Genomic DNA, 12,878 nt, shown 5'->3' on the forward strand with positions numbered 1-12,878 from the left:
TAATTGCGTAGCCATTTGCAAAAGAAAAAAAAATCATCAGGAAACGAGAAATGTTTGGCACCCATATGTGAAAAGGCGAGAGGGGTCCCTCGGTTTCTAAAGAGGATCTCTTCTTCCAAAGGATCACAAAGGGAGGCAGGCGTCGGGGAGAGGAGGCCTTCGTCAAAGGAGTTGGTTATGTGGCCTTTTCGTATGAAAAATGCACACAATCGTTCGAGCAAAGTGTGCTGAGCACCAAATCAAAGGCCAAGCGTGGATGGCCTCAAGAAGACAGTAAATGTTTTAGGATTTACAAGACCTAGGTCGCTGCCACAACTACTCGGCTTTGTGACGAAAGCACTAAGGCAGCCAAAGAGCATATGCAAACAAATGAGCATGTTTGTGCTCCGGTAAAACTGGCTTTGGAAAAACAAAACAAAACCTGGATCTGGGCCTGTGAGCCACTGTTTGTCCAAAATGTGGAGGAAAACGTGGCATGAAGGAATCAAATCTACCTGTTTTATTCTCAGAACTAAGTCCCATTCCAAGCAGAGTGCATGTACCTCACTCAGAGGACATGAGTGAAGTCACATTCCGTAGAATGCAGGCGCCCAGGGGGGCGACCCTTACTGTTTCTTGGGTTAAAAGCCACATCGCTGCTCCATAGTTCACAGGTCTTTAAATATGAAGACTTCGAGATCCTGACCTCCATACCTCCCTCTGTCACATGGAAATAAAAAAAAAACAGGCCCAGAGAGGTTGAGTATCCTGCTAAAGGTCACACAGCAAAGCAGCAGTATAATCAGGAACCGGCAGCAGAGTTGGGCCTGGGCCCCAGGACCCCTTTCTGTAGCACCACGCTCTTCCCCGTGCCCCATGAAATAAGCGCTTGCTTCCCTTTTTAACAACCACAGCCAGAGGGCAGCCCGGGTGGCCCAGCGGTTTAGCGCCGCCTTCAGCCCAGGGCACGATCCTGGAGACCCGGGATCGAGTCCCACGTCGGGCTCCCTGTATGGAGCCTGCTTCTCCCTCTGCCTGTGTCTCTGCCTCTCTCTCTGTCTCTCTTATGAATAAATAAATAAAATCTTAAAAAAAAATAAATAACCACAGCCAGAGCCCGGGTGACAGAGAAATAGATGAGCTCTCAAACTTGTTGCGACAGAAGTCTTCCTTCACCTTTTTTTACAAATGATCTCTCAGGCCGAACCCCAATATAAAACTTATGTGGAAGGAAGGGTGCCTCTCTCCCTCTGCCTGGTTGCACTCAAAGCTTGTGGGGCTCCCTGAAGGGATCATAAAGATCAAGGAGACTAAAAAAAAAAAAAAAAAAAAAAAAAAGTAGAGGGACACCTGGGTGGCTCAGCAGTTGAGCGTCTGCCTTCAGCCCAGGGCGTGATCCCGGGGTCCCTGGATCGAGTCCCACATCCGGCTCCGTCCCTGCATGGTGCCTGCTTCTCCCTCTGCCTGTGTCCCTGCCTCTCTGTCTCTCTGTGTGTCTCTCATGAATAAATAAATAGAATCTTAAAAAAAAGACAAGTTGAGCAGAGGAGAACTGCCAAGGCGGGCACAGAGGAACAGTGTGGTGGGTGTCACGGAGGGCACGCCCGCTAGCCTCTCGGTGCCTCTAGTTTCCGCCACCCTCCCCTCTACTTTGCAGTTCTCCCCTGATGCCCAGGGCCAAGCACGGCAGGGCCGCTGCCCCCCAGCCCCTGCCCCGTCCCTATCCTGCCATCTCAGCCCTGGATCCCCCCCCATGAGGACAGAATGTGTGCCAACCTGTGAACGATATTAATGACCTCTAAGTCCGTTTTTGCTAAGACGTGCGTAATCAGGATCTGGTAAGGATTAATGCGTTATTGCTCCCAGATACCAGATTTGGGTTCTAAAGGGGCTTTTTAGGAGCTCAACACAGTGTTCTTGAGATCACGTTGAGTGACTTGTCCCAGGATACCTGAGCAGGGGCAGGGGGTTGCCCAAGATGGGGGCAATCTTCCACCAGAGTAGTTGTAATTTTTATCAATTTCCTAGTAGATTTCATGGGGGGGGGGGGCAGGAAGAGTCCCAAGTTTATTCTATTTATTTACTTATTTCAGATGGAGTGAGAGAGAGAGAGAGAGCACGAGAGGGGCAAGAGGCAGAGGGAGAAGGAACAGCAGGCTCCCCACTGAGCAGGGAACCGATCCTCAGGGCTCGATCCCAGGACCCTGAGATCATGACCTGTGCCGAAGGCAGACACTTAACCTGCTGAGCCACCCAGGCGCGCCTCCAACTTCATTTTAAAAAGAAGTTTAAAAACCATAGACGGACGCCAAAGCACTGGCCCATGGTCAAGGTCTCAGCCACGATGCCAACACAGACGCTATTCTGAGGGTGCCAGGAATCGTGAAGCATCTGAAGTCTGACTCCCTTACAAGGTAACAAGTTCTCCTGCCACACTTTCATGAGTGCACATGACACGGCAAAAAAACACGAGACTCCTGGTAAGAGACAAAGGACTCAGCAAGAACCATTCAGGAGGGTTTCATTTTATTTTGTTTTGTTTTTTATTTATTTATTTTTTTTATGGTGGTTCTCCAAGCTCCAATTCCAAAGCCGTCATGGGAAAGGGGGTCAGACGAGCTGCGCGGTGCAGCAGCCTGCATGACGGGAAAGGAACCCTAAACCGAGGGAACCTGAATCTTTTATAACAAACCACGGGCCTGCCTGCCCTTTGCTCTGGGGAGAGAATGACCTACACCTCCCAGAGCTGGTCACTGTGGAAACACCCCCGAAAGGACAGGCCAGGCCAAAAGGCAGGCAGTGCCTCTGCTCACAGCATGTGCAGAGACCAGGAGATGCATGGAGTGGCACGCGGGTGGCTCAGTAGGTTAGGCATCTGCCTTCCACTCGGGTTGTGATCTCGGGGTCCTGGACTAGAGTCCTACATCAGCTCCCCGCTCAGCGGGAAGTCTGCTCGCCCCTCTCTCTCCCCTCTGCCCCTCCCCCTGCTTGTGCTTCTGTCTCTCTCTCTCTCTCTCCTATAAATAAGAATCTTTAAAAAGAAAGGAAGGAGGAAGAAAGAAAGAAAAAGAAAGAAAGAGAGAGAGAGAGAGAGAGAAAGAAAGAAAGAAAGAAGAAAGAAAGAAAGAAAGAAAGAAAGAAAGAAAGAAAGAAAGAAAGAAAGAAAGAAAAAAAAAAAAAAAAGAGATTCGTGGAGAATTCTCTTGCAATGTTTAAGGCCAGGCCTGCTCAGGACTCCCAAGGAATGTGAGCTTCCCAGATTGGGAACGACAGGGGCCAGAGAGAAAGAACAAATCCTGCACAGGGACAAATAAACAAGCATGTTTTACTCGTTTGGTTAGGAAGCGCTCCCCTCTTAGAACAAAATTCAAAATCCTCCCCATGGCCCAGCGGGCGTTCCCAGTCTGGTCCCTGCCTCGGCCATTCCCTCTGCCCGGGACGTCCCGCACGAAGCTCACTCTCTCACCTTGTTCAGGCCTCCACTCCCCAGCCCGGACTCACCTACTCTCCCCTCAGATTGCCTAATTGGTCTTCAAAATGCTCATCACAGCCTACTTCGTGTGTATCTGCCCTCAGTCTTCCCCCTGCTGCTGAGGGCAGGCCCTTTGTTCACGGCTGTGCCCACAGGGTCCCCATCCTACCGAAAGAGACAACTACGTGTAATCCTATGGATGGTCTACCTACCGCTATGGTTGAACTGCACACGCCCCCCAATTCCCTCTACTGGAGTCCTAATCCCCATTGCCTGAGACTGTGACCCTATTTGGAGACAGTGTCTTCAGAGAGGTAAAAAAGTTAAAAATGAAGTCATTAGGGTGGCCCTAATCCAGTAGGACTGCTGCCCTTTACTGTTACTTTATTTTATTTTATTTTATTTTATTTTATTTACTCATGAGAGACAGAGAGGCAGAGACACAGGCAGAGGGAGAAGCAGGGAGCCCGATGTAGGACTCGATCCCAGGACCCTGGGATCACGCCCTGGGCTGGAGGCAGATGCTCAACCACTGAGCCACCCAGGCGCCCCCACTGGTGTCCTTATCAGAAGGCACATTCCCCATGATTTTGAAAAACAATGTCAACTGCTACCCGTTCTTGGAGGCAGCAGTTCAGCAGAAAATCATCCCTCTGAAACATTTCTACGTACCCAAAGGTGCTTTCTATTCCCTAAATGTCACTTTAAAACAGGTAAAAAGAGAAATACTATATCGTGGATTAAAATGCTAAGGCGAGGGCTAACGCGTCCATGCAATGCTGTTTTTGAACCCTCGGCGATCAAAAGCCTGGGTCCATCGGGGCCTGAGCCAGTACCTCTCAAGGAATGAGAACCCACTTGTGTCCGCTGAGACGTTTACCCAACGACAAGCGGAGACAGCCCTGAGAACATTCTGAGCAAGCAGAAGGAACGAAAGGGGGATGAGCAGGGGTCGGCTCGCTTCCCTTCCCTTCCTGGTTATTTTGCACAGCCCGGCTCCAGGCTTTCGGTGGCTGGAAGCAGAGTCAGAAGGGATCGGAAGCAGGGAAAGAAGAGAAGGAAAAAAACCTTCAAAACTAGGGCGGAGGAACAGGTGTAGCCAGTGGTATGAAGGGCAGGCAGTGTTTCAACAGCAGCCAGGGATCTGCCGGAGATCATTTCTCAAATGCCCCCGCCTGCCTCGCCTCACACCCCTCAAAGACGCCTGGGCACCCCCAGGTAGTTACCCACGTTCTTGTGCAGCTCTGAGACCTGCTCCATGCTGCCGGCCAGCTCGTGCCAGCGGTCACCCCTCTAGTAAGTCAGCCCCAGGGCCCCACAAGATCCTCTGGGACGAGAAGCCATGTGGCTCCTCTGGTGCCTCGGCCTCTCCCCAGGGATCCTGCACCCTGAGCCTCCAGCAGCATTTCCAAGGTGGTGCAGCCGCGCCAACCCCAAATCGGGAAGACCACAAGCCACAGTGGCCATGTGCGTGGACAGGTCTGGAAGCCCCACAAAGAAGCACGTAGCGGAGCTGACCTCTCTGCTCAGAAAACCTCTCTTCTCCCTCATTTGCACCAGTTGTGATGAATGTGGGTGCCCAAGTTCCTCTTTCAAATCGCTCACACGCTTCACTGAATCCCTCTGGTGTTCTCCCAATACCCGCTTCTCTTTAACTTCTGGCCGAGCAGGGCCTACACGGAGGAAAGGGATGTTTAACCGGGTGGAAAGAAGGGAGGAAAAAAAAAATGTTAGGAATGGGATACTCCGTGGGGGAGAGCCCGACCTGGGGAAGAGGGCACAGCCAGAGGGGTAACCCGAGGCCCTGCAGGGCCCCTGGAAGTCAGGAGGGGCCCAGGGGCAGGGGAGGGTTAGGCCTGTGAAGTGTGAAGGCTGCCGCCCTGCTGCTCGCAAACACACCTCTGGGCACCTGGGCCCCCGTGAACGGTCCACTGCAGCCCCACACTTGGGGGAGCCCCACATCCCTCCAAACTTCGGTCCCGACAGGCAGAGGCATCGCCGCGTCAGGGTTTGTACTATAGTGACTTCCCATCAGAAAAAAAGAAAAAAGAGAAAAGAAGGAAAAGAGAAAAGAAGAAGGAAAAGACAAGAAAAAGAAGAAAATCAGCAAATCAGCTCAAACTGGAGTGCACTCAGCTATACAGCCGGACAAAAATGTTCTGGTTGTTTCGAAAGCCTGACTCCTGCTGCGCTCCTCCCGCCCTCACCGCTCGCTCAGGGCCTGGGCCTGGATAATCAGCAAGAAGAGCACCTGCTCTGCTGGTTCCGGTTGAAAAACCTGATTCCACGGCCAGGCCTGGCAACCTGTGCCTGTGGCCTCCTCCACAGAACATTATTTACGGGAGAAGGAAGGAGGTTAATTGTGACTCACGTCTACTGAGATTTCCCCCAAATCGAGTTATTTAACAATGGCAACAACGTGGCATAAGAACCTGGGCATGGCTTTACCCCAACTAATCGGTAATTAAACACAACAAATATCTCAAGAGGGTGGACACAGTCTGTATCCATGAGCCACGTGGCCAACCTCTTAATACTGCAAAACCATCCAATGGCACAGCTCATTCCCGTGCTGTAAAGAGCGTGATCATGGGTAAGCAGGTGGCCAGGGCTGGGGCACCCAAGGAGAGGGTGTCTTTCTATGAAGTGTCCCTCTAGAATACTTTGGGGATTTTGCGTCTGAGAAGCCACAGAGCAGGCGGGGGGGGGGGGGGGGGGGGGGGGGGGGGGGGGGCACCAGGACTCCACCTTCCCCAAGAGGTCAATCATCAGCATCAGAAAGCAAGCCACATGGCTCTCCAGGAGAGCTCTCCAGAAGTCTCCAGGAGACACCCCCCATCAGCCTGTCTCTCTCTCACACACACACACACACACACACACACACACACCCAGCTGAGCACATTCACATGACGTCCCAGCACGCCAGCAGGCCCGACTCCCACTGGTGCTGGGCAATTAAGAGCCATTTTTGGTTATTCTGTGCTGAGCAAAACCATTCAAAGGAAGGGGCGGGGGTGGGGGTGGCTGAGGGGGGAGCAGGAGGTGAAGACGCCCAAAAGAAGGGCCTGCTAATTACCCAGTGCACCAGGCAGTCGGGAGAGGAAGGGAGCTCCAGAGAAGGAGCCTGGCTTAGCGGAAGCACCTGACAATGTTGCAGAGAGAAATACTGAGTGATGGCTCCCTGCACACTCTGCCCCTGGCCTGCTTCCGGCAGGATTCCTCAGAGCTCCATCCAGCTCCTCCTGAACTAACTCCCTGTCCCTCCTCCTCCCCTTCCCCTTTCCCCAGCACAACAATTTCCAAGGCCCCAGGGAAACCGCCACCTCCACCACCGAGTGTGCTGGCAAAGAATGAATGACACGAAGTATACATACGTGGCATAATACATGCGCGTGATCTAAAACTGGTTTCAAACAGTACAGAGACCGTGAAGTTAAGGGAAAACCAAGGTCTCCTCCCTGCTCCCATTGCTACTGCCCGGAGGTCACCACGACTGACAAGCTTATGGGCGATCTTCCAGAAAGTTCACTACCATATACTGGCATTAGCTTTTACACGAACGAGATGACACTATGCACACCCCCTTAGCAGCAGACTGTAACTGCCTTTCGAAGTCAGTACCTACGAACCGCCCCTCCCCCATGATTTTTTAACTACGACTTTCATTGGGTATTTTCTTTCCAGATTTTTCCTTTTCAAAACAATACGTCGGAAAGCGTAGATCTTTGTTTAACGGCGTGAGACTATCCGTGGGATGGTCTCCCAACAGCGAAACTGCTGAGGGACCTGATTTAGTTCAGATTCCATATTTAGGCTACGCCACCTTAACAAAGAGAATTTCAGGCTGGTGAATGGAGCCAACCTGACAAATGGGGAAGCAGAGGCGCTATTTTGATCACAAGGGATCCCATTCTGGGGCAACCACTTCCCGTGGGCATTCTCCATCCAGCTCCTCCTGAACTAACTCCCTGTCTCAGCCAAGAGAAAAAAATGTAGGTCTTTACTGAATTCTGGCACATTCTGTTTGGGCAGAGATTCCTCAGAGCTCAATAGCCTCATTGATTTCTGTGTCCTACATGCAGCTTTATATATTAAGTAATAAATCAAGAAAATGAGTCAAGAGGATATCATTATTTAATTGAGAAAACAGCCAAGAGGTCTCACGGCAGAAAATGGGGTAGTGGGACTCGCCGAGGCTTGGCAGTGCCTTAAATTCTATTTGCAATTGTCTGCTTCCTTCGGACTACAATGCCTAGAGATGTTGCATTATTCTAGATTTCTCTTGATTCTACATTCTGCTGCTTGCCCTCCCAGATCCATGCCTGAGTCCAGTGTCTGAGGCTACTGTTCTCCTGGGAGTGGTGTTCAGAAATATCTAGCTACTACCAGCCGGGGGCAAGATGTCCTAATCAAATGATACGAAAAATTTTATACCGGAGGTGAAAGCACCAGGAGACCATGATCACACGTGGAGGACAATGGTAGTTAGCGTAGGATATGTAATGTCCTTAGAGCAGCACCTGGTACACACTAAGGGCTCCATAAATGCCCCTTGCCATTGTCCTCATTGTCTGATTCCTTTTCACCAAGCTACCTCCTCGCCTGGTCACTGGCTTCCCTTACAGATTTTATTATAGGGGAGAGAGGCAGGGCCCACTCAGGTTTGCGGCCCACCAAATGGTTAAATGCATTTGGGTTTATACAACCATCTCTTATGATCTGGGTTACTGCTGGTTAAACCCCGTTGGAGGGTTAACTTTTACATCAACTCAACTGGGCCACAGTACTTAGATATTTGGTCAAACGTTATTCTGGATGTTTCTGTGAAGGTATTTTGGGGATGAGATTAATATTTTAATTGGTATATTCTCAGTAAAGCAGATTACCCTCCATAATATGGATGGACCCCAACCAATCACCTGAAGGCTTTTACTAGAATAAAGAGTAATCTCCGTGCAAGAAGGAATGCTGCCGAGCAGACTGCCTTTGGACTTAAACTGCAGCTCTTCCCTGAGTCTTCAGCCCGCCAGCCTCCCTCGACAGATTTCGGGCTTACTAAGCCATCACAACGGTGAGCCAGTTCCTTAAAATAAATATCCGTCAATAATTAGATAGATACATAGATAGATAGATAGATAGATAGATAGATAGATAGATAGATAGATAGATAGATAGATTAGATAAATAAGATAGATGGATAGATAGATAAGATAGATAGATAGAGGGATCCCTGGGTGGCTCAGCAGTTTAGCGCCTGCCTTCAGCCCAGGGCGTGATCCTGGAGACCCAGATCGAGTCCCATGTTGGGCTCCCTGCATGGAGCCTGCTTCTCCCTCTGCCTGTGTCTCTGCCTCTCTCTTTCTCTCTCTCTCTCTCTCTCTCTCTCTCTGGGTCTCTCATGAGTAAATAAATAAAATCTTAAAAAAAAAGATAGATGGGGATAGAGGGGTAGATAAATTAGATAGATAGATGGGGTAGATGGATAGATATAGGTAGATAGATTAGATAGACAGTTTCTGTGGCTTCTTTCTCCAAAGAACTCTGGCTAATACTACTCTCTGTGTTCATATGGTTCTAGATGCCCTGAAAAATTCTAGTGCAAAGACTGACCACCAGATCTCGGGCAGAAGTGACACCGCCCACGGTATCGCAAGCCTGTGAGCTTTGTTTGCATCAACAACCACCCAGCCTCCCTCACATACACACCCATCACGCTGGCCTAAAAATAGCCGTGAAGCTAGAAGTGAGTCCTTTTTATGATGAAAGTAGGAACTAACTTAATAGAAGTTCCAACCAGTTAGTTCTCCTACTGAGTTGAGAGGTGGGGGATCTAGGAAGAACAGAAAAGAACCCTCCTACACTGTTGACACTGAGTTAATATCAAGACTAAAAAATATTAGTCTGGGGTGTCTCAGCGGTTCAGGCAGTTAAGCGTCTGACTCTTTTTTTTTTTTTAATTTTTAATTAATTAATTTATTTATGATAGTCACAGAGAGAGAGAGAGGCAGAGACACAGGCAGAGGGAGAAGCAGGCTCCATGCACCGGGAGCCCGATGTGGGATTCGATCTGGGGTCTCCAGGATCGCGCCCTGGGCCAAAGGCAGGCGCCAAACCGCTGTGCCACCCAGGGATCCCGCGTCTGACTCTTGATTTCAGCTCAGGTCACGATCTCAGGGTCATGAGATCAAGCCCCGAGTCAGGCTCCTCACTCAGCTGGGAGTCTGCTTGAGATTCTCTCCCTCCCTCTGCCCCTCCAAACCCCCTGCTCATGCACACACGCATCATGCTCTCTCTCTATATTAAGATATAGATATAGATATATATCCTCATATCCTCTCAGGTATATGAAGAACTGACAACACTGTAATTCCAAATCAAACCTGCTCGATTCAACATTAGATACATCATTATTTTAAACAAAATTAACCAATAAATTGACACTTCAGGCAGAGTCTGAGCTTTTGCGGAAACAAATCTTGTCTATGAGAATAGCCTAGACACCTTTGAAAACACAATCACCCACTGGCATTGCCTTAGAAGGGAAATAAGTTGGACAGTGTATGTTCTACAGGGCACTGTGGATTTTTCTACAAAGTTCTATGGCTATCAACTTATTTGAACACCTCTTTATTCCTGTTTACATTTAAATAAAGGACAGGGATGCCTGGGTGGCTCAGTGGGTTGAGAATCTGACTCTCGGTTTGGGCTCAGGTCATGATCTCTGGGTCTGGGACTGGTCGGCATAGGGCTCCACGGTCAGGGGGGGAGTCTGCTCCTGCTTTCTCTCCTTCTCCCTCTTCCTCTGCCTCTTGGCCTGCTCCTGTGTGGCTGTGCATGCACATGCTAGCCCGAGTTCTCTCTCTATGTGTGTCAAATAAATAAATAAATCTTTAAAAAACGGGATGCCTGGGTGGCTCAGCGGTTGAGCAACTGCCTTTGGCTTAGGGTGTGATCCCGGGGTCCTGGGATCGAGTCCTGCATCAGGCTCCCCACGGGGAGCCTGCTTCTTCCTCTGCCTATGTCTCTGCCTCTCTCTCTCTATCATGAATAAATGAATTAAATAAAAAATAGTAATAATAGGGACACCTGGGTGGTAGCAGTTGGGCATCTGCCTTTAGCTCAGGGCATGATCCCAGGATCCAGGATCAAGTCCCACATGAGGCTCCCTGTATGGAGCCTGCTTCTCCCTCTGCCCATGTCTCTGCTTCTCTCTCTCTGTCTCTTGTGAGTAAATAAAATCTTAAAAATAAATAAATTAATAAAATAAAATACAAAGAAAATCATTCAGCTGTCTGCTCTAAATCCTTGAAACCTGATGGCCTTCCTTCTCTACTCTGTAGTCCAGGGTACAGAACGCTGAATAGGAAACCCATTTCTGCTTGGACACTATCACGAAAAGTCACTGAACTTCTTTGGGTCTCTCTCTCTCTCATTTTTAACAGTTTGTCTACATCAAAAGGCTGCAGTGAGAGCCAGGTAAGGCACGTAGGAAGCACTCTGACCATATGTTTCTGATGATCTCATTTATTCTGATGTAAACCAAAGCCAACGCTGAGGTGGGTTACCAGAGACTTAACTTGGTATTAATCTCTGGTATTTCAAATTGATAAGTAGTCAATGGTAATTTTTAAAAATTACAACTTTGATGGCAGCTTCATGGTTTCACTTTCTGCTCAGACTCAACTGGTGTCAAGTTGTAAAAAAAAAAAAAAAAATCTGATGGAAAGATACCATTGCTGTCAGTGAAGTATCCTGCACATACCTGCCAATAAATATGTGGCCTCTTCTGGAAAATTTCCACCCTCATGGGCACAGGAATGCAGGAAACACAGGGGCACAGCCATCAGTCACTGGGACAGTGAAGTTCCAGATGCGGAGAAAGTGGGCCTGCTTCCTGCCCTTCCCCCTCCTGCATTTTCCTGGAGGTCCCCAAGTTCCTGTCTATCCTCTGTTACACTGACCCATCGGTGCTCCAAGGTCCATTATCTACTGACTTGCATGTCTCCTTCTGGGCCCTAGAGAAAGGAGGCTATGGGGGGCAGAGTCTAAAGAGCAGCAAAAGAAAGAGGCCTGGACATTACATTCTAGTACAAGGATGCCCAGAAAAACAGCAGAATTCAGGTATGAAAAGTTAGGCTCGGCCCTAGTTTTCTGACCTCTCTACTTCCCTTCCGCAGCCAAGCAGCCCTGCCAGGCATCAACCTCTCTGGGTTCACCTCCCCAGTGCTGACATTCCATGGCAGGGACTGGCCACGACTGAATCCGCTCTATGTAGATGTTGACCCTGACCGATCTGGAACCATCAGCTGTCTTACTGATTAATCCAGAGGTTAAGAAAGGTGATCAAAATAACAAGTGTTAGCGAGGATATGGAGAAACTGGAACCCTTGTGCATTGCTGATGGAATAATGGTGCAGGCACTGGGAAAATATTAAACAGGGATGCCCGCGTGGCTCAGTGATTGGTTGAGTGTCTGCCTTTGGCTCAGGTCGTGATCCTAGAGTCCTGGGATCGAGTCCCACATCAGGCTCCCCACAGGGAGCCTGCTTCTCCCTCTGCCTGTGTCTCTGCCTCTCTCTGTGTGTCTCTCATGAATAAATAAATAAAATCTTAAAAAAAGAAAATAAAATATTAAACAGCAAACTGCCATATGATCCTTCTGGGCATATCCCCAAAAGGATTAAAAGCAAGAACTCACATAAATATTTGTACACCCGTGTTCATAGCAGTATTACTCACGATAGCCCAAAGGTGGAAGCAACCCAAGTGCCCATCAGTAAACAAATGGGTAAACAAAATGTGGTCTATACATACAATGGAATATGATTCTGCTTTTAAAAGGAAAGAAATCCTGACATAAGCTACCATATGGACAGACCCTGAGGACATGATGCTAAGTGAAGTGAGCCAGTCACAAAAAAAGTCAAATCTTAAAAAAAAAAAAAAAACAAAAAAAAAGTCAAATCTTATAGGATTCCACTGATATGAGGGGCTAATGCAGTCAACTTCATAGAGACAGGAAGTAAAGTGGTAGTTACCAGGCTCTGGGAGGGAGATGTAAGGGGTAATATTATTTAATGGGTATGGAGTTTAGTTTAGGAAGATAATTTTTTTTAAAGATTTTATTTATTCATGAGAGACACAGAGAGAGGCAGAGACACAGGCAGAGGGAGAAGCAGGCTCCCTGCAGGGAGCCCAATGTGGGACTCGATCCCAGAACCTGGGATCATGTCCTGAGCCAAAGGCAGATGCTCAACCACTGAGCCACGCAGGCGCCCTAGCTTGGGAAGATAAAAAGCCCTGAAAGATGCGTGGTGGTGATGGTTGCTCATCAACGTGAATGCACTTCTATCACTGAACTGACACTTAAACATGGTTAGAATGGGGGCACCTGGGTGGCACAGTCAATGGAGTGTCTGACTCTTGG

At 48.9% G+C, this 12,878-nt stretch overlaps 1 protein-coding gene across 1 annotated transcript in view; it reads right to left on the minus strand.

Moving 5' to 3' along the window:
- MREG (melanoregulin) overlaps window positions 1–12,878 on the minus strand; it is a 62,527-nt gene that overhangs the window by 22,067 nt on the left and 27,582 nt on the right. The gene's annotated exons all lie outside the window — the stretch shown is intronic.

Source organism: Canis lupus, chromosome 37 (genome assembly GCF_011100685.1).
Source record: "Canis lupus familiaris isolate Mischka breed German Shepherd chromosome 37, alternate assembly UU_Cfam_GSD_1.0, whole genome shotgun sequence".
Taxonomy (NCBI): Eukaryota; Metazoa; Chordata; class Mammalia; order Carnivora; family Canidae; genus Canis; species Canis lupus.